Source organism: Sprattus sprattus (genome assembly GCF_963457725.1).
Source record: "Sprattus sprattus genome assembly, chromosome: 19".
Classification (NCBI taxonomy): Eukaryota; Metazoa; Chordata; class Actinopteri; order Clupeiformes; family Clupeidae; genus Sprattus; species Sprattus sprattus.
The window spans coordinates 15,955,379-15,979,033 of record NC_137917.1 but is presented as its reverse complement, the minus strand read 5'-3'; positions in this window follow the sequence as shown (position 1 = coordinate 15,979,033).

The following is a 23,655-nucleotide window of genomic DNA, read 5'->3' as shown; positions in this document are numbered from 1 at the left end:
TATTATATGTGGAATTTATGTTCAGAGTACTTATATGTTATGTTATGTTATGTTATGTTATGTTATGTTATGTTATGTTATGTTATGTTATGTTATGTTATGTTATTTTATGTTATGCTATGGTAGGTTGTTGTACGGTGTCTTTTCCCAAGAATTTCAATGCCCAGTCTGACTCTGTTTTTCTGTGTATATGACAAATAAATACTTGAACTTGAACTTGAACTTGAACATTTTTCAGTTGCCAAAAGAACATGTTTTTTAGGTAAATCCAGACAGAACTAGAACTACATATATTCCTTCTGAATATATGAACAAATGCCGCAGCATGATGCATGATCAATGGGAGATATTATTATGGTCCCTACTTTGTTTAGATTATTGTGGTGAAATTCCAAGGGATAGATAGCTATATAATCTTACATGTCACTGTATCCAGTAACATTCTTCTCATTTAGCTTCTTTAAGAAGTGTATATCATTCCCACATAATTTGTGAGAAAATGGTTCCACATCAACAAAATGTTCAGCCCACAGCTAAAGAACATCTTCATTCAAATTCTTATTTCTTTCTTGAGTCCTCTCCCACTATATGCCCTGTCCTACCAATTATGCTCCTCTTAGTGTTTTTTTTAAGTTCCTCTGCTTTGTTGGCTAAATCCTAAAAAGTGCACCTAGATTGTGAGATGTAACATGTCACATTAAATGGCATTTATACATGTAGGATAAAGATTGTGTTAGCCATACCTTGTTGCACAATTAGTTGACTACCTGTCACAGAATTACAACCCGGAGTGAAAGCATTAGTGTGTGTTTGAATTGACAACATGAACCAAAGATATTTTGTCAACGTATTGTTTGTTTTCCTTTGTCAGAGAGGGTGTAGTTTATATTCTGGTTGTATTGTTTGTTTTCCTCTATTATAGCGTGTGTAGTTAATATTCTGGTCGTATTGTTTGTTTTCCTCTATAACAGAGTGTGTAGTGTACATTCTAGTCGTATTGTTTCCTGTTAGAGAGTGTGTTGTTTATTTTCTAGTCGTATTGTTTGTTTTCCTCTGTTAGAGAGCGTGTAGTTTATATTCTGGTCGTATTGTTTGTTTTCGAAAAAGCACTCATTTGAAGAGGTTAGAGATTATGTTTATGAGACTGCCTAACCCAAATGGCAGTAAGCGGTTGTCATGTTTATGTTTTCAGTACTTAATGTGCTTAAAGGATTTCGGTTTCACTGTTGTTGTTGCTGTGTGTATTCATGGCCATAGACTTCTTAATTTGTCTTCATATTACCGTTATTTCGTGTTTTTGTTTTAAGTACTACACATAGTCAACACATGCGCACACGCACACGCACCCGCACGCGCACGCACACACACACACACACACACACACGCACACGCACACGCACACGCAACCACGCACACACACACACACACACACACACACACACACACACACACACACACACAGTATTTAGTATTTATGTGTCCACTGCAGACTCTATAGTAATGGCCATCTCCACCAGTAATAATGGTCAATAAATCAAAGTTTATGGCTGTCAATTAGTTTAGAGGCAGGTTCTTTGAAGCGACCTCGGCAGCCCACCAACAGACCGCACTTTGTTGTGGCCGCACACGTCATCACACCACGGCCCGGCGAGGCCTTGCATGCAATAATGTCTTTGCAGTCTATTACATTCACATAAATAATAGAGAATTCAGCATGGGTTAGGAGCAGAAGAGGGTCAGACAGCTGTGATGAATTTAAGGAGAAAGACATGATCATAGCTCCGTTCAGCCAGTTGTGTGCAAACTCTGTATTTTCAGTGACACGCTTGGTCCCCCCTCCTCTTTGGTTTTGCTCTGTGTGTGCCGGCATGGGTGCGATTTGACCTCTTCCAGTGGAGTATGAGACTGAGCGAAGCATCCCGCATGCCCTACAGCAGTGTATGCATGGGACTTGACCGTGATGTATCTGAATCCTGGAGTCTATACTAAAATTGAGGGCTAGGCGCCCTTTCCAAAAGAGCATATTTGTGGTTGCATTTAATGCAAATCCATGTGTTCTGGTATGAGGCTGTGGTAAGAGTGCAGTCATGTACCACATGTCCTTGTTGAACCCGATGTAGATACTTACTTATATATTTGAGCGGAATGCAGTTTTTTGTATGATGTAGCTACAGTACATGGACAGTGAAGACTTTTTATACTTGTTCACAGTTAAGTATTGTTTGACCATTCTGACCATTCAAGAATTATATACGAGAAATCTATCTACCAAATCTAGTGACAAGGGGCTTTCAAAAGCCTTTTACGATTACATAAAGTTCACATCAGAAGGACTTTAAAGGCCTTTTCTTTTCCATGAAGTTTCCGTCAGTAGGACTCTGCTTCCAGGATGCACATTATGGTCATTGTTGTGCCATACGTATGCAGCAGGACACTGCTTTCCACACTGTTGGTGGTGTGGTCTTCAACCATAGTCCCCTGATTCCCCTACCCAGGGAGGCTCTGGAGTGATTCAGCTGTAGTCTTGGAATGGGAAGCTACTGTTTCACTAGTGGTCCAGCAGTGTTTGTGCTGCATTCCAAACAGTCATGAAATACTTGGGAATGTCAGCCAAGAAGAACCCAGAGGTACCACTGAAACCGTGTAAAGATACGTGTTTACTTTCAACTTGGCCACCTGCCAAAAGATGACCTTACTCTTTACATTCGCTAAGGTCAGGATTAGGGTACATTGATGAGTGTGTGTGTGTGTGTGTGTGAGAGAGAGAGAGAGAGAGACTGTGTGTGTGCGTGTGTGTGTGTGTCTGTGTGTGTGTGTGACAGAGAGAGAGAGAGAGGCAGAGAGAGAGAGAGAGAGTGTGTGTGTGTGTGTGTGAGAGAGAGAGTGAGAGAGTGTGTGTGTGTGTGTGTGTGTGTGTGTGTGTGTGTGTCTGTGTGTGTGTGTGTGTGTGTGTGTGTGTGTGTGTGTGTGTGTGTGTGTGTGTGTGTGTGTGCATTGCTGCACTATTGCTCACCAAACACAAAAACTGCTGAGTCACCCTCTTCGTGAAGTACATTCAAAGAGGGAAAAAACAGTTCAAAGCAAAGAGATAAAATCACACAAGAGATCCTAACATTTTACAAATGCTTGTAGTTTGTTAATTTTCTCTTCAATAACAGTCATTCTCACCAATGACTCATTGTTTAGACAAGCGGGTGAAGACAAAGCAGACACGCTGAAACCTAGATGCCTATAGAAATGAAATAATACAGGCATACCATGGTTAGATCCCTTTTCAACCAATCAAATTGTGTGACAGGAAGCCTTAGAGGCATGGTGCAGAGGGGGCTGATGTTAAAATATGAGGGTTTGACCCATGATGTTTATTGTACAGTGACAGGATAATTGCATGCACATTTCCCATTTTCAGTACATATTATGTGTGTGTGTGTGTGTGTGTGTGAGCATGTGTTGGAATTCTGCAGATGTGGAGTAGAAATAGGAATAGAAATAGAAAAGCCTTTATTGTCAGGCCTTTCTATTTCAATTTCTACTCCACGTAGAAGCAAACAGGTTTTCCTGTGCAAAAGGTGCTGGTGATTACTAATCTTCTAATTGTCCTCTCTTTTCTTTCTTGCTCATGCACAGACAGATAGAAAGACGGCTACGCCAAGCTCCTTATTCTCAAGCATAAAGACAATCAATTTCGAATCACTTCAAGTGGTGACAAATGGTTTTATGAAGAAAAGAGCCACCTGATAGCATTTAAAATCAGTAAGACAGACGGCTATGGCCATTACCCAGGATCCCATTATGACATATTCATGGATGTTTGGGACAAGAAATGACACAAGTTTCATGAGCACTCAATACATGTCTTAACACTTAACATGTGTGAAATTAAGCTTGACAGAGTTTCATAACCATTGGTTTAAAAAATCAGCAGTCTTCGATGCACTTGCATAAAATTCTCAAGAAAAAGCAAATGCCGTAAGACCCTCTCATAATGTTTTCAAAACACATTGCTGCAAAATTGTATAAAATTGTATTACTTTCGAAATGCAGTTATACTGCACTGGAACATCACAGTATTAAATATGTGTGAAATACACATTCTTATGATTCATCAAATATGTTACCACAAAGTAGCAATGTCTTCTACACTTGGCAAGTGACAGCGCAGACTTTAATTACATATATTACCACAACATGTAAAAGTACCAGAATGGAATATGTGAGGCCAAGCTCTATAGAAATGTGTGCACATTCCTAAAGTAGAGAAGTGGCACAAATAAATGTTTTTGGCACTTGCATATCAACGTGTTCTCTTTCCTTTTCCCTCTTTCTCTGTCTCAAGCTCTTTACCTCCCTCTCTCTCTCTCACTCTCTCTCTCACTCTCTCAGTCTAAAAATGGAAAACAAGAACAAAGTCAGTGAATGCGAAATCACCCCAAACAGAAACAATCAGCTTTTCTAAGTGTGCTCTGACTCCAAAGAAAACATTGGTGCAGCACCATTCAAACAGTTCTTGTTTAACCTGACTGAAGAGCACACATGTCGGCTCCTCACCCTGAGCCTTGCTCACAGCGACCACCGCCTCTGTCATGGGCACATTTCTCTTGCATTGCCTGGCTGGGTGAGGCATGCCAGTGTTTTAAAATGAGGGTCATGAAGGATCAAAACAAGAGGAAGAGATTATCTCAGTTTTTCAATTCTACCCTCTGGCAGAAGGAAAGTTTGTCAGCAAGGTAACAGGGAATATGTGGAGCCCCTGAAGGTTTTTCCTGGTACAATCAATATCCAGTCAATTGTGTGTGTTTGTTACATGACTGTTACATGACTGTGTGGAATATTTAACACGAACAGATCATGTGAGTCATTCAGTGGTCTGTTATTTCTTTAGGCTTTAACTCTACTTTTAAACAAAAAAAATCACAATACGGCTAATGACAAATATTAATTAATTATTTTTAATTCATCAATGGTTTAAATATTATCACCTACTAGAATATTTTCATTTGTTATGGCTATTTGTCCAAGGGAGCTATAAAGGATTATTAGCAACAGGTTACAGCAATACTCCTGCCTCATCCACCTTCTTAACAAACAGTAGAGTGTTGAAAGGTATATTTATTGGAGAGAGTTAAGACTGAGAGAGTTGTTTCAGATGGTTTCGATTCATCAGCCAGGTTGGACATCTGTTCCTGGTTCAGACAGAGGAGAAAAAAAAAGAAGTTTAACTTGCAAAAAAAAAGTGTTTATTTTGGATTACTTTTTCAACAGCCTCTCCAATCCTAACAAGTTGTCAAGTATGTCCAATAACCAGGTACATTATACAGGGCTGTCTGTGACCTGCTCAAAGCAGATTAACTTTTATAAGTCTAAATAAGTGCTCTCAGGCACTTAGTGTAGTCATTACCCTTTAAAGTTTAGAGACACAAACCTAAACTGAAGTCATATTCATTTAAACCTGTTGCATGTGTTAAGTCAGTTTTGTGTAATCAAGACCCCTTTTATTTGATTCCGGCTAGTTTAACAGTGACTAAAAATAATTATTTAGCAGCGGGTAAACAATGCAGGACTCCCCCTTTGAGTGGTTCTAGGTTAGAGCATGGCAGCTCCAGTATATCCCAGGATCTTTTTGGACTTTAAGGTAGTGTGTCAGTTCTCAATGTTCTGTGTGAGAAATATCTTGAATACGTGTGGAAGACAGCATGTTGTTCATTCTCGGTGGATTCGGACAGTCTCCTTAAACCATGAAGCTTTTCACTGTCAAAATTGATGGCAGATTTGCGGTGCATATGTGTGATCACAAGAATGATCCAATGCTCTTTAAGTCTAAAAAAAAAGGGCCTGTAATATTTCACCAGACATGAAATATAAATGAAAATGAGTCCAAATGTAATTTGAAATGTTACTTGAAGGTGTTACTGAATGGTGCCTTAATAGACCTGTCAAATAGATATCTGGAACATTCTGGAGTGAGTCCCTGAGACTGAAATTTAAGTGTTGTACTGAGATAAAAACAAATCGATGACAGACTCTTTCTTTTTTCTAACATTGTCAAGGCAGCGTGAAATGATGACAACAGGTCAAACAAAACTCTGGCGTACCCCTGATGATCTGTTGTTTATAAACCCAAACCGAATCATGTTTTGTTAAGTCGGCCTTTAACTGTTCATACATTTATGCATGGATTCCACAAAAGCATACTTTCTTGATGGCAGACCCCTCATTTTGTGGCATTTTCTTCTAGAAGTCAGGGAGCCCAAAGGCCTGTCATCACATATTCTGGAAGATTCTTGGAGTGTGCTGCGCTCCATTGCCGGCCAGACTCTTAAACAAGCGTCATGTCATCTTTCCGTGATGGCGTAACAAACAGTCTCTCTCTAATGCCATATCAGTGTGCACAATGTGCACTTTGAAAAGCGACATTTGAATTGAAAGATTGGAAAATGACAGCAGAATCCAGTAGCATTTTGGTAGCTAAATAACCAGTGACCTCTCTGCCTCACTGAGAGGATAGGCTTCACCTCACCCTCACACATGACTCAGTAACAAGTGAAGCACCAGCCAGCCATATATATAGGCTGCGTGTGGACCAGCATGACAGACTGAGTTGAGTTTTTTACTCTGTGGAATGACACATCCATCCATTTCTTAAAGAATTCCTTCATGGATATATGGTGAGTATTTCTTACTGAATAATGCAATCAGTATAAACAAGCTGTAAACAAGTTTGGCCATCCAGTAACCCTAATCACTGCCAAACCCTAAGCTGACCACACATGTATAACTGAGCTCCTAAACCTACAGTTAATCCTATTTATGTTGGTGAATCTGAAACAACATTTCACGTGCAACAGTTTGCTCAGAAGCAATGTGTGATGAAGACAGTCACAAAAGCCTTTTTCCAAAACTCTCGCTCTTGCCTCCCTTTATTCTTTCAAATCCTCAGAGCTGTAAAGTGCTCTGGCGGTGCGGCTTTGCTGCCAAGCCCCGACCGAGCCCGGAGCACTGGCACGCTTGCCTTTCCTGGGACTGCTTACACACAGCCATGTCAGAGCTGGAGATTCAGGCTCTGGTTCCTGTGCATCGCCCAACTGCAGCGGATGCGGATGAAATGGGGCATATTTGGTGTGTCACTACTTTCCCAGAGTGTTGTTTTTCTTTTACTTTTTTTTTTGTTGCAAGGTCACGCTCCAAGTATTAAAGTCATCCGAGGACAGGGTTTTGGTGAGAAATGGTAGATATATGCAGCCTCCTCCAGCAGAAATATCCCGGGGTGCGTAGTTAGCACAAGCTTTCCCCTTCAATGTGGGATGTGGGATGAAGTGCAATCCCCTGCATGAACTTTCTATATCTAATGACAGTGTCCTTGTCTATAATGAACATAATTACACTGGGTGTACCTATCCTGAATATGGCAAGGAAACGCTGTCATCTTGCATTTTCATTTTTGTGAATTCCTTGAGGTTCCCAACCATTACAAAGATTTCCTCTATTTAAAGAGACAAAATGCAACAATTTTCCACTTTTGTAGGATATTTTTATAGGAAAATAGACCTGTTAGGATCTTCAAATTCATTTTCATGGTTTATGGTCACATTTAGGTCATACAAACACACCTTTCGTTCCAGCTAGTCACCTAGGCTATGCACTATACAGTTCTGTGAATCAGGTCAGACCACCCCAACTATACCGCCAAAGTTATACTGACAAGTTAGCCTACTAGCAAGCCTTTTTATCAGTGCCAGCAGTCCTCTTGTTGGTGTTTGTAAGGTTTGTAAGACATATCCCTTCATGTCAAGACACAACAGTTCACTGTCACATTCAACCTTGTTAACAGTGTTACATATTAAAAGATCACTATTTCCAGCCACAATCAGTTAAGGCTAGGAAGTAGAGCACATATACAAACCTGTGCGTGGACGTCAGAGAAAATCTGAACACTGAAACTCTTCTTCCTCATCTTTGCAAAACTCTGAACTGTGATTGTCTTTCTAATTTGACAAGCGTGAGCCATGAACTGCATCACTGCCCAAGTCACTGGGAACATCTGCACTCGTGTGTTTAAAACATTGCGGAAGGGAAGGGGAATTCAAAGCTTCTGAGTGTTTGGATCTGCTAACAGGTGCCATCGTTAGGGCCTGTTTGAAGTCTGGCTCTGGTGCTGGCGTGCAGTGATTGGGGCGGACTGTGTAACCTCCGCAGGGCACGCTCAACTGGAGGAGCTCCCGACGGCTTTTTGAGTATCAACAGCTTTTTAATGGTTCGCTGATAGGTGCAAATGTGTGCAACATGGAGCACAGATTGACTTCAAAGCACCATCCCAGAGACGGATAAACAGCGCGTACAAATATATATATATAGTACAAATATATCTTGTGATCAAGAAATGTCCACCAAGAATTATTGCGAGCTCAACTTTTTACCAGCAAAGTTTAGACAAGACACATACATTTACATGTACCCATTTGGCAGACATGTTTATCCAAAGTGACTTGCCATACAGAAATACATTTCCATGTGTATGCCCAGGCAATAAAACTCATGACCTTGGCGTTGTCAGCACCTTGCTCCATCAACTGGAGCAGACATTTCATGACACATTGATGAACAGTGCCAAAAAGTTGCTGATGAGTAACAGATTCAACGATGTACAACATAACACAGCGACCCGTCAACAGATGCTCTCTTACATCCGTATTATCAGTGATCAGTGAGACCAAGTTATCCACTCCCCCAAGTGCAGAGATACCAAGGGCACACGAAGGTGTACTGTGGGTCAGTGAGGTGATTCAAATGACCCTATCAGACCTTTGAAAAGACTACTATTAGAGCTGAATCATAAGTGTATAAACATTTTATACAAGTTCAATCTATTAAACTTTGACTATTTGTTAGTTAGTCTTTCAAAGAGTAATAGAATACACACACTACATAATTGTCCGAGAAGTAACCACAAGCAGCCCAGGAAATAAATAAATCAACAACTGTGATTCAGAATTTTGTTTTTGTTACTTGAGAGCTGTGTTTCTGTCACCCTGAGGACCCTTTAAGATCTGGATGGACTGAGCAGGACCGGTCCAAACTTCAGGCTGAGGTTGTTTTCCTATATATCCAAAACCTGATCTGTAGCCTGGACCACATGAACCCCTAAAAGCCAAAAAGGTTTCGCACACAAGCATCAGGCCATCTCTGCAGCCTCCAGGAAAAAACTCCCGGGCGAGTGTCAGCCTGTGGCTTCTGGTTGCCATTCCAACTTCCAGCAACCCCGGCACTCGGGGTAATTAAAGACAATTTACAAGAGTCACGCAAGGCAGAGCGGCAATGTGCTCCCGATTCGAGCACTGCTGGGACGTGTGAGTGTGCGTGTGTGTGCGTGTGTGTGACGCTACTCTGGAGCAAGGTTTTTGCCTCCCGCCTGTTTTCCTATTCACCGGATTCGTTCTCAGCTAGCCTGGCCCCTGCGTCCAAACCCAGTTGAACCTGGGACAAAAGCTGTCTTTTATGATAGAATAATTCAATCATCTTGACGGGAGTCATGTAATCCTGCTTCAGGCCATGACATATTCTTAAACACATCACAGCAGTACACATCTCAGATCTGACTGGAGGAATTCAAATGGCGAAATAAGGAACAAGAAATTCTAGAAAAGATTAATAATGATATAATGTTACAAGAACACGATGCTATAAAAATATAACTAAAATAGCTGAAAGGAAGTAAAATAACAGCGAGCGGGAAACAGTTTCTATAAATGCGAGTCATGAAAGCTCCAAGACATTGCGCAAGTGATTTCATTTTCCTCTCAGACTGTGGTACGAGGTTATTTATACGGCAACAAACTGGGATATCGAAGTATTAAAATTAGAATCATGGCCGCTTTCACAAGCACCAAATGCAAACAGTAGCATTAACAGTCACAAAAGAAAAAACCCTCAGCTCATTTTGAAGAGAGCAGACTGTCTGACTGGTAAAGGGAATGGGTGGAAAACTATAATGAAACCAAGATTTACTAGACCATGGGAAAGGCACCAATAAAAATTAACATATGGAGTTAATTTGGTGGCTGAGCCTTCATCATCAGCATGGCAATTAAAACATAACAGTCAGTGTAACTCAGGAAACACAGACAGTGATTTATCTCAACCTCCATCCGGGTTGTCCTCGATCAGGAGTTACTGCTTCGGCCTGACATAGACAATGACAGGTGGCTATATACAGCTGTGCTGTATGCAGACTGATGTTTTAATGCACGGCCATGTTTTTTTTTTAACACAAACCCTTTGCTACCAATTCCCCTTTTGGCCTTTAGAGAGCTCCATGCCACATATGGTTCATTTCCTTTCTTAATGACTACCAACACCTCTTGGTCTTTTGGAGTAGACTATGGCTTTGGCAGTTATGGCAGAATTGAGGCTTTGTCAGGTATTTTATTGTATGATGTGGTGAATACTTTAAATAGCACAATGGAGATCCGGAATTTACTCTAATCTGCTATGCTGGGAAAAAAAAGACTTGCGGTTGAAGCACTGTTGCTAAATGGATACAATGAACGCCAGAGGTAAGTTTACAGACTTCACACTCTCTTTTCAGCGGGGGAAAAAAAGAGAGATTCTAAGAGAATTTTGCCCAGGGAACAATAAAAACGTTTGACACAAGAAGACATTAATGATCATATTACTCTTCTTAATGGGAAAGCCACAGCAATGGGTCCTGGTGTGCAGGGTGTCTGGGGCAAATTGAAAAAGCAGGAATTTGATTTGATTAATGCCCCATCTTTGTCCAGACCATCTGTGCAAGAAAGCTCTGCAAGCAGGGCTGGAAGTAAGAAGGTACAAGTGTACAGGTATAAGGCTGGCACAGAAAGAGATCCAGAGAAACAGAGAAAGACATCGCATCATGCATTCTCTACACACCAAAGATAAAGGTGCTTACTGGAACTGAAAATGGTTCTCAGAGTGATTCCGTAGAATAACCATTCCCCCCCCCCCCCCTTTTTTATTTTTTACTAATTTTTGGTTCCTCGAATAACTCAAGGAACTTCTTTGAAAATGTTATCTAAAAACATATCTTTGTGGGCCCAAATGGTTCAATAAAGAATCCTTTTTAAATGGTTGTTTGGCTAAAAATGGTTCATCCAAGGAATAAATGGTTCTTTAAGTACTTAACATTACAATATTGTGTACGGTGGATAAACAAAATACAGTTTAGTACATATTCTCATTGCTATCTATTCTCCAGTTACATCACTTCTTGTGGTCACTTTTTGTAAAGGTTCTGTATCAAAGTGCACATCATCTTTTGCTGGGGTGGAGGAAAACTCGCAAACATTCACACCATGACAGTTCTTTTTGAGTATGGTGCTTTCTCTGCTGTAAGTTCGTGCAAGCCCCCCACTTGTGGATTTGTAGGCCTCCGCCAGTTTGGCTTCATGATGACCCCCTTTTCCATCTTTTCCACACTGGACATAAGGTTTGTGGCTGTTTCTTGTAAAGCTGCAAGATAAGGAAGCACTGTTTAGAAACTTATATGTAAAACTCAACTCACAAACATGTGGAAACTATCAAGATAGAGGTTGAGGGGCACAATCACTAATCTTTCCACTAAAACTGCATTAAAATATCTTTCATTTCATTCTAAATATTCATTTTTCACAACTTTAGAAACCTAAGTTGGACAGATAGGAAGGTCATGTAGGCTTCATGATATGGATGTTGCACTGTTTTGGCAAACAAACTTCAGTTTTGTCAGAGAGAGAAAAAAAGTCCTCCATAGTTATTCTCAAATTCCCATGCCGTGAGTGAAATAATTATCTGCGGTTGGCTCACGTATGTTTGGACAGAAGGTTCACTTTTACTTTAATGAGTAAAAGATCGATAATATGTCTGCTAACTAGGAGCACTAAACGATAACATTTTGTCTGATGTCATTAATATCAACGGCAATTTATTGCTTGCAGTCTTTACTGAAATCTGTCCCACATCTTGATCAAGTCAAATAAATGGCTACATTCTTGGCAACAGTGATATACGTGCCCCTGAAATCCAATAACCTTGAAGAACAGGTGCATATGGGTGAGGTTTGAAGGTTACTTCTGGTTATAAAAGGGATTAATAAGGTTTTACTGAACATCATTGTAATGATCAAACAACATTGTAAAAACATGCATCCACTTCACATAGATAAATAGATCATATCATATATATTTGTTCTGTTTTGCTTATAACAGGCATTTGTACAATATATTATTTACCTAAAAGGTGGGCTTTAATATTCTCTTATTGTGGGTTCATTGTGTGTGACAACTTTGCCAATGACTGACTGTGAAGTTAATGAACCTCACAGTCGAACGTGTTCACTGAAGATCTGTTAAATGTTCAGGCCTTGTCTCTGGACGAGGTCTTAGACCTGGACCGAAAACTCTCAATATTTTATGAACAGCTCTTCAAGACAATTGGAAGCAGTACGTGGAATTGAATGATTGCTGGACAACGCAGGCCAAGCACAACACGTTTAGGAAATATTATCCTAAAACGTCTTGTTTCTGCAATTCCATCTGTCTTGGGTGGTGGGAACATGATATGCAAAGCGGAAAATTTTGAGTTATATTAGGCAATATGAATGCTAAAGATTAGACAAAGGCCTTGCCATCAGAAAGAATTCGATACATCAGTGAAGTTTACATGATCTGCAAAGGGAATAAAACATGACTCGCTTAATACTCGATTTCAAAAGCACTTTGGTTAATACCAGGGCTTGGCACTGAAAACCGTGTGAAACAAACTTCTCTATGATTAGAACTGCCTTTTGTTTTCGGCTTGATTTCTTATATATATAAGATTGTGTTACCTTTTAAAAATCCACCTCTCTCTTTTCATTTGAGTTTTTCTTTCTTTCCTTCAGTGTATTTTTTATTTACTTGAGAGCAGGTTTTCACTGGAAATAGATTGAAAGGAATGGGAAAGTCCGGGACACCTTGTCCGGGAAACCAAAAAACACCTTGTCCATTTTTTATTTTTTTTGCAATTTGTTCGCTGTGAGAAGTTATAGTAATAATAGTAGTATTACGAGGGGAGTATATTTGAAACTGTTCTTACATTCTGTTTCTGACATTGTGTCATAATAACTGTGAACCTACAAAGTAGAATCACTTACACTTTGACATACTATAAATAGTCATAAATGCTCTTTTACATGCTTTTAACTTAACGAGCTGTCTAAATGGTCATAGGTGCTCTTTATCGTTAGTGCTTTAAACTGAATCAGTTATCTAAATTATCTTAGGTGCTGTTTAGCATTAGTGCTTTTAACTGAACTCTTTTAGCTTAACTCTAGGCTTAAGGGTCATTATTACAAGGAGCTCAATTTGGTCTGTAGGATAATACGTAATAAATTCAAACAGAACAGTTTCTCAAAACTTTGTTTTAAATGTCCATTACATATTCACTGCCTGCAGTCGATTACTACTTCTTTTGTAAATGTTAGAAAACAGCCCCCCACAGCGATAATCGACTTCAGGCACTAAATGGGGCGTTACGTCAGAGACCAGAACTACATAAAGGGTGAACCACAGACTGCAGAAACAGTCATTTTCTACAGTTTCTTTATAGTTATTGAGGTAAACAGACACAGGTGTATGGATCATTTCCATGTTGTCAGACCCTTAAAATAACAGTTATGAGCCCGTTTGAGACGATAACAAGCGGATTACTTTGATGCAAATGTTTGCCTCATAGGATTCCATTGTATATTCTGGTTTTCTGTTGCTGGTTTTTCAAACTAAAAATAGGGCCCATGTTCAAAGATTCCAAAGTTTTCCTTTCAGTATCCCACCGACTAAGAAGAATTATTCTTCCTCGTGGAAGACAAAAAAGAGAAAAACAATGGCCAAAACCTGCAGAAACTAGTCGGAGAGAAACACTTGGTAACTGATGTCCTGCTCACTCACTTTCTCTTTCTCTGGTATTCCGATTTCCATGCCACATTAGTTAGAGTCCATAAATATTCGTTAGAACAGGCTTGTTTTCTGACACATCTGACAAGTGTTAAGACTCCCTGTCTAAGCCTTGTACTGAGACTCTCCCATAGAGATGGGTAGTTTGACCCATTCACTGACTGGAGTTCTTCTGACTTACTCCCTAAACAGACTGATTTTAACGTCACCACTCCCCCCAGGAGAGGGTAGGGCACAAGTTGATGAGAGTGCTGTTTTACAGGAATTACATTGGAAACATAGCCTAATGAATCTGAACAAAAGTGAAGGGATTTAAATAATACAGTTTTGCCCTGTGGAGGGATGCTCTCTTCACCCACTCAATCAGGATCAGTGATTATAAGTCTGCTGTTTCGCGCTGTGGAGAGAGCTCTCTTAACCCACTCAGTCACGTTCAGTGATTCTAAGTCTGCTATGTTTCCGGGCTGTAAAGGAAGTTCACTCAGTCAGCTCACCTGCTGTTCACCATCTATATGCTCCCCCTCGGCCACATCATCCGTCAACATGGACTCAGTTTCTACTGCTATGCTGACGACACCCAGATCTACATCACCGCGAAACCATCTACCCATCTCCCTCCCCTGTCATTAGTTAACTGCCTTCACGACATAAAGTCTTGGATGGCCACTAACCTTCTCAAGCTTAATAACAGCAAGACTGAGCTCATGGTGGTGGCCACTCCGTCTCAGTCCAAGAAAGTTGGAGACGTCTTACTGACTGTGGACGGCTGTACCATCAGGCCCTCCCCGGAAGTGCGGAACTTGGGTGTTATCCTGGACTGCAAACTCTCACTCCAAGCCCACATCAGTAAAACCACCAAATCTGCTTTCTTCCACCTCAAAAACATCTGCAGACTCCGGCCCTCGTTGTCAGACACTGTTGCGGAGACTCTAATTCATGCCTTCATCACCTCCCGCCTGGACCACTGTAATGGTGTGCTTTATGGTCTCCCCACAAATGCACTGCAAAAACTACAGCGGGTCCAAAATTCGGCTGCCAGGATCCTCACACACACAAAGCGGTGGCAACACATTACCCCTACACTCAAGAAACTTCACTGGCTCCCAGTAAAGTCACGCATCACCTACAAAATCCTACTCCTCACATACAAATCCATCCATGCTCTTGCTCCCCAGTACCTCTGTGATCTCATCCAACATCCCCCCTATTCAAGGTCCCTGAGGTCCTCTGGCATGGACTCACTTGTCATCCCCCGGTCCAGGCTACGGACTTTTGGTGACAGAGCCTTCTGTGTTGCTGCCCCCACCCTTTGGAACAGTCTGCCTCTCCATATCCGCCAAGCCCCCACACTGGCTACGTTCAAAAAGCACCTCAAAACACACCTATTCTCTGAGGCCTATGGTCCCTAATCACTCTCCCCTCTTCTCTTCTCCCCCTTTTCCCCTGCCCCATCTCATTTTGTAAAGCGACCTTGGGTTACTTGAAAGGCGCTATATAAATCTAAGTTATTATTATTATTATTATTATTAATAGTGCCCCCTGAAGCGACAGGAATGGGTTAATGGAGACACAGACAACCTGATCATTTTATCAAGTAGATCACAACTCACACTTCCCTACTCTTCCACATCTTCTGTTGTTAAGATCTCAGTCAACTAAGCAGAGATCTAAGCAGGCGGAACCTTAAGTGACAGACACCACATAATCAATAAAACATTCAATTAAATTGAATTTCTTTATCTAGTGCCAGATACAATAAAGATTGTTCAAGGCACTTTTGCAGAGACCCAAACAGACAGGCAACATATACAACAGTGATTTTATCTTAAAGGGGCTTTTGGGTCCCATTATGCTCTTGTGGATATTTTATATCAGCATTATATCTGCTTTGTTCTTTAAATAGTGAAACTTCCCAGTGCCCCATATTGTGTCTCGTCATCAAGATGAGGACACAGTATTCAAACGAGGATACTGTCAGGAGGAGACTTTAAATGAAATCCCCACGGAGTCCCTCATGTCTGACAGTTTCAATGCATATTATCTACTTTTACAAATTCAAAAGCTCTATAGAAGGATGTTCACTTCACTATGTATCTTATTATGGATCTAACATGGTGTGTACATTTTGTATTTGAATCTGGACGAGTGCATAGAGATTGACTGGTAAAGGGCATAAATACTTAAAACATCCCTGTGGGTGCTTGCCTCCCTCTCTGGGCTGTTACGTTGTCTTCATCAGGAGGCCTGAAGGGAAAGTTAGATTTGTTAGGCTGCAGAAGCCATCACGGGCATCTCAGGCAAGGCCAACTTGTTATTTTGCCTTCACTTCCCATGTCTCTGCTGATGATCAATGTACTCTCGCTGACTCCTATTGTTGCCTACGCCTCTGTTGTGCTGGCAGTCCTGGCACTGAACTATTGTTTTATGTTCCACCAACAAAAATAGATCATCCGCTTGCATTTAGGCCAAGCTCCTGTGCAGATTTATGTCTGCTTGTTTGCCACTCACCTCAAGGCCTCGGGCTTCACCTGAGCTCACCTTTGCCGCTCTAGTTTGAGGTGGAGCGAGGGCATGAGCTCCACTCTCACATCTAGCGCCCAGGACCCCATAACCCTGAGATGCTTCGCCTGAGTAATAAATTGCTGGCCTCGTTAGACGTCCAGTGGAAATGGTTGTTGCTGAATCTCACACAAACACACACACACACACACACACACACACACACACACACACACACACACACACACACACACATCAATCCATACGCATTTATATACAGTACAGTATCCATCCAAACAAACTTACATACATACATACAGTACATACTATATATATATATATATATATACTGTAATTACAGTTGGAAGTCCACAGATTCATTTGTTGATTTGAAGTGAAGTTTTAGTATTGTGAAATGTAAGCCTTTTCGTAAACAGTCGCACGTCTCCTCCAATCACTCGATGGAACTTCAACTGAACCCTGATGTCACCTGAACTACACCCCTGACCTGATCAATAAACACAACTTTCCTTTGTTCTTTCTCTTTTCTCTCAATGGGCTTCACCCTCTTCACCCAAGCTCTCTCTGTGCGTGCAGTTTAACCTCCTGCACAAAACTTTTTTCTGATGGCAGATATCTCATTGTTTAAGTATACATCGCTAACCTAATGCTTTTTGTAAACATTTGATTTGTATCTATTTTGATTTCAATGATGCAAGTCATTGTCTTTATTTTCTTACAATCAATATATAGCAGTTCTAGTTCCTTTTAGTAATTCACAAATTATTTCAGTATTTAAAAAATTCACAAAATATTTTACATTGGATAACTAGTACAAATCTAAATCTCAAGATTATAGTATTTTGAGTGCTTAACAATGTGTCTAAGAATTAAGAACAAATCATTAATTTTACAACATATTAACACTTGTCCCTTGGTCGAAAATGACCAGTGTGATTTATGACAAAAATGCATACCTATTCATATCAATACCCAACTGACTGCATTAATTGTTACATCTGACAACTTTATTATTTATTTTCACTCATGAAACTGCAAGTGTTACAGTCTTGTACATTCATTTTTGGCTGGAGACATCAAATGTAACAATGTTGGATCTCACTATAATATGTGTCATCCATTTATAAGAAGTTGGAATCCCTCCCCCTTCTCACAGTGGCCCAAAATGGAGAACAACTTCAACTCCCCTACCACAATGGTTGGGTCCGGTTCCCCTAAATTTGTGGAGGGTCCAATTTACACTAATTGGACCAATTCAGCCCTTGGGCGGCCTTATTTAGGGTGCACCTCAGTATTGAATGAGGGGAAGACAAAGTGAACATGCTGTGAGGAGGTAAATAGACCAAATCTGTGAGATTCGTGACCACAGAGTTGTACCTTGTCTGTTTGGCTTTAGTTTTGTCCTTTTGATATCTGTTTTGGGGTGGATGTTGCATCCCCTGTGTTGATAAATAGAGATATAGCCATCATATCTGTGCCGTATGTGTTTTCCCATTGGCAACACCCTTTCCAACCAGCCTATATCCCACACCATGGGATGGCCGACTCGGGCCTTCTTCACACCATTGAAGAAGGTCTAATGAAGGATGTCATGAATACTCATGAGTTTAAGACGAAAGTCAAGGTGGGGGCTTAGAAAAGAGATTCATTTCAAACCATCACCACACAACCAAGTCCTCCACTGAACTGTAGTTTCAACTGTAACTCATCCTCTGTTTTAATGTGCAGCATAATCGTCAGAACCAACTAACGAAGACCTATATTTGAAAGAACAACATGGTTGGAAGAACTACTACATAACAACATGGTTTGAAGAACTACTACATAGCAACCACTACCTGGTGGCTGGCATTTACAAAGTCCAATAACATGAGTCTAGCATTAGTCAGATATCTAAAACCGTAGCAGAGACACGGCTTAGTTAAAGCTTTTCTGAGATTCTACACACGAACACAGCTTGAAAAGAGGTTGTCCCTGCTTCTAAGTGCAAGGCACACTAAGCCACCATCTGCAAACAAAAAATTGGCCACATGTACTGTATATCCAACTGTTTACCTGTTCTTGGGTGTCTCTGTGCGTATGTTTGTGTGTGTGTGCATGTGTCTGCATGTTTCTATGTCTGTATACATGTGAGTGCGAACGAATGAGAGCAGAGCATGGAACAGAATGGACATCTAAGCTGTCAGGTCACATCACACCTTACGTGACAGGATCGCCCGGTCTGTTGCTGTGAGACATAACCTGATACGTCCACCTTGGTCATCACAGGAGCAATGTGGCAAACACATGTTGGCAGGGGTGGTGTTCTGGGCACATTGTTTTCAACGCGATCAATCCTGAGCTTGAAACTGCGGGAAGGTTTTCAAAGAGAACGCCTCCATAACATTCCTCTGATCCTCATACATCTGTTCAAATGACAGGCTAGCTTTTATCGTTGCGCTCTCGAGCAGAATCTGATGTGATGGCTCACGCTGTGAAATACACGCGAGTAATGCACATCTATCAGTACTACAAAGTTTGCATTGCCATTTCAGAGAACGTAAAAAGAAAAAAAGAAAATTCATGGGCTAAGGGCATCTTAGACATCTTCCCATAGTCTGAACTCGGCTGGAACGGAGAGAGTCTGTCTCAAAAAAGTAAGAGAAGTGGAGATTTAAAAAAATTCAATAATAAAAAAACTTATTTTAAGTAAGGAATTTAGTCTGCTATAAAACACATTTTTGTAAAACCCATAAAATGTACCAGTCATCGGGTACCATTCAAATAAACCATACTAACAACAATAATACAAGAAACAAAATGTTCCCCAACCAAGTTACTGTCTTCCTCTCCCACATTGCAACATATTTTGGTAGTGTTCACACCAAGGCTAAATGTCAGGCAGTCAGTCTATTTGTACCTAATGTGGGCCCTCACAAACAACTCCTAGCACACAGCTGCCATCTACCTACTGGCATTAAAATGCATCTTGGGTGATCCGATCACAAGAGGACAGCTGTACAGGTATGAGTGCACTGAGATACGCTCATTCAGACCACATTCAGAGGTGGTCTAGGGCACATATAACACATTCTCTTGCCTACTTAACTGATGTCCTCTGTGTAAGTAGAACTCAACACTGGCTTCGCCCACAGCAACTGAGGCCTAACCTCCGATAAGCAAACTCAACTCACCCCCTCTCCAGCCTTCTTCCCCTCCCGTATGCAGCTGGTTTTACTTCTGGCGAACATCAAGATTATCTAAAGCCATAAGTTGCAAATAATGAGTATCTCCCTAAACACTTCAGTTGATAACACTTGTTAACTCTATTCAAAGGCAATACAACCGTAACAAGATAGCGTAAGCTCTTGTTGCCCATCGACTGGGGAAAACTGTAGGGAAGAACCTGGGGTAGGTTCCATAAAGTCTTCTTAATGCTATGACATTTGTAGGTTATATCTTAAGTTGTAACTTAACGTTATAAGGTGTTTCCCAGAACGTCCTTAGCTAAGTAGGTCTTCGCTAAGAAGTCTGGACCACTCTTAGCTATCCCTTAACACAGTTTTCAGATGAAACAATCATTTAAGAGCTTAAAAATGTTGTGTTAGCTATTTTTCAATTAGTAGAATTGTTATAAGCATATTCAATGTATTCACTGGAAGGCATGCAGTAAGCCATTCCCTACAAATAGTCTGGATGCAAACATCTGGTACATGCACTACTGTGGTCCGCACACAAACTAGGAGACAATGAAAAAAATCAACCTGAGTGAACCAGTGGAGAGGAAGACACTTTATATGTGATGAGTAGGCGATGAGCAAAACATGGCAGATAGATTAAGAAGCCCACTGTAGAATCTGTCTTTTTGGTAATAAATGGCGGTGTCATCCTAGTGTTGTTATTGAAAATGAATGCTGAGGTGTAGGTTTCATTTAGCTTTTCCATTAATCCCAAGACAATAAATAAAAGGGCTGAATTTGATATTGTGGGAGAATACTTTTTGCTTCCACATGGCAGTCAAGTTTCTTGAAAACAAAAATATTAAGGTAACCAATGGGCCAGTCATGTAGAAATGTTTTCTTAGAGATTAAGCAGTTCATATTTGTGCCTCAATTCCTTCAGAAGCTCTCAATCTGGTACCTAAAAATACGTGTGAGTGTGTTTGTGTGTATCAGTGTGCGTGTGTGTGTGTGTGTATCACTGGGAGTATGTGTGTGTGTGTGTGTGTGTGTGTTCAATGACACTGCATTACAGAACCCCTCTACTCAGGATCCGTGATGAGATGTGCAATTGATTTTATGCTGTAGATCATTTTTATGAAAGAGGGGGAATCGAAGAACGTTTTCTCTCTTCTCTCGCCAACACCATACTCTATAAGTCATAAAGTATCATACCTCACTAGACATAACCCTATGTGTGTGTGTGTGTGTGTGTGTGTGTGTGTGTGTGTGTGTATGTGTGGAGCGAGTGAATGAATAGAATATTTTACCAATCCATCTTTAAACCGTCTCAGTGGCTTAGACACTGGGTTGAATTTTATTGGGCCATATCGACCATAAATCAGTCTTTTCAAATATGGAAATGCAATGTGTTGGGGCTAGTGGTGTGAAGAGAGCCAGGTATCTGCATAGATATGGGAATGGGGAGGATGCGAATGGGAGAGTGGTGAGAGAAAGGGGTGCTTTAACCCTCACACTGCCTTCAAGCCTACTACGTAATGCCAAGCAACACCCTCTTTGTCTGCAAATAAGCATATATTCACATAACATACATACAACTTCAATTAGCACATTAGCATAAGTGCATACATTTCCAACATAACCCAAATATTTCCAGAGATAATGTATCATTTAAAGCTGAGCTGTCTAGACCTTTTCTTAGGAAGTAATGCCGGTAAATAATCGGAGGCCAGTAACTGCCAGTTTCTGAACATGCCCAAGCCTGCCAAATATCAGAATCACCATCCTGCATTGTAACTTAGATCATTGATATTTAACAGCTGGCCCTTGCTTACTTTGTCAAAGAAGGCTATGTCCAGGTATAAATCAAAAATACAACCTATCCCTAGACCACTTCTTCTTAGCCTTTATCTACAAAAACATCAGGGGTGATGAGATGTTACAAGACAGGCATTACAACGGAGCACAGATACATCTCTTGGTAGCACATCACTACCAGCAGAGAACAGAACAGTTTGTTTTACCCTAAAGATGATGTGTCCTTGCGATGGTAATCCTGCTCAGTATTAGAGGAACCGCAGGTTCAGACACACAGACACACAGACACACACACACACACACACATACACACACACACAAACACACACACACTCAGACACATACGTTCTCTCTCCCCCTTTCTCTTCATGTCAGTGTGTGTGTGTGTGTGTGTGTGCATGTGAGGGTGCCTGAAATAAAGATTACCGTTTCTGCACATGCTGCAGAGTGGCACTGGTCTGGCCACCAGTGAACAATGGCCACGTTCAGCAAGGGGATTAGTGCGTCTGTGTCGCACCCTGTTTATGATGGGCAGCCATGCAGGGGGCCAATGCACAGCCACACAGGAATGTGGCACACACTCACACACCATAACACACACACTATAACACACACACACACACACACACACACACACACACACTATAATACACACACACACACACTATAACACACACACACACACATATACTCAGACTGACGCACAAAAACACACACACATACACTATAACACACACATACTCAACTCAACACACACACAAACAGCCATACTCACACTCACTCAAAAGGGGTCTGAGGGTGTCCTGCACAGTTTCAAAATTGTGAGAAGCTGAATTGGTTGGAGGTATTAGTTTGTGAGTATGTGTTCTAAGTGAAATCACAGATCTGCTCATCTTGTCTTTCCCCCGTCCTGTGTGTTGCCATTGGCCAGAATGCTTTCTCTAGGGTAGTATTTGGGTCTCAGCCGCAGACATATTGACTTGACAAATTAATGGACTGATAAGACATTAGCACTGCTTCAGCTAACTGCCTAATACATGTTTTAGCAATCTATGAATCTGTTTTAATGCTGTAGAAGATTAATTCAAACCAGATTTCCAGGAGGGTATAAAAGAATTGGCAACATTTAACTTTAACCCTGTGTCATAAGACTGACCACGTCATAAACATTGTATTGTATATGTCCTGTCCTGTCATTAGTTAGAGTGACCGTTCTTCTTAATTATTAATATTATTATAAGTGTGATTGCATCCACATAACACAATCATATTATTGTTCTTCTTAAGTTTTATTTTCTTTATTCCTTCTTCTTTACTTATTTATTTTTTCTGGTGCCGTTTCTGTTCCTAGCACTTAAAAATATCAAGACTGCTCCAACTCAACACATCTGTCCTGATCCCTTGCAGTCTCTCTGACACATCTGTCCTGATCCCTTGCAGTCTCTCTGACACATCTGTCCTGATCCCTTGAAGTCTATCTGCCACATCTGCCACGATCCCTTGCAGTCTCTCTGACACACCGAACATCTACTTTGTCTTTGGCAGTTATGCGCAAAATCTTGACCTACGCACTCGACGAATCATACACTAAGGCCCAATCTCGATTCTTCCCCTTGCCCCTTTTTCTTTGTCTTTGTCTTAACCCTAGCACTTGCAAGTGTAAGGGCCAAGGGCTGAAAACTTTCCCCTATGAAATGAGACGCCACTCGGTTTCGGGTACGTCACTTGGCGTCCCTGGATAATACACGATGGTACATGTAAAGCACAGGTCGATGTCTTCAAACAAGTGCTGTCATTCACAGATATCAAACGGAATTCGCGGATAAGTTATCTGTAGACATGCGTGACTGTATGAGCTATGAAACTAGCGATTTAAAAAAAGTTTCAATTATGGTTGCAAATATATATACGACTGTATAGAGCACAAAACTAGACTGTCGTAATTGTTTTGTGGACGGTACATGTAAAGCACGGATCGATGTCTCCAAAGCAAGTGCTGTCATTCACAGATATCAAACGTAATTTGTGGATAATAAAGTTATCTGTACACGTGCATGGAGTCAGGCTAGTCCTAGCAAGCTACCATATAATCCAATGAAGTGGTGGCATACGCGTTAGCTGTAACCTAAAACTACTGTTTGAAAGCTTCAGTTAAGACCTACAATACTCTGCATCGTTCGTGTAGCACATTTCAGATCAAACCGAGTCATTATAAA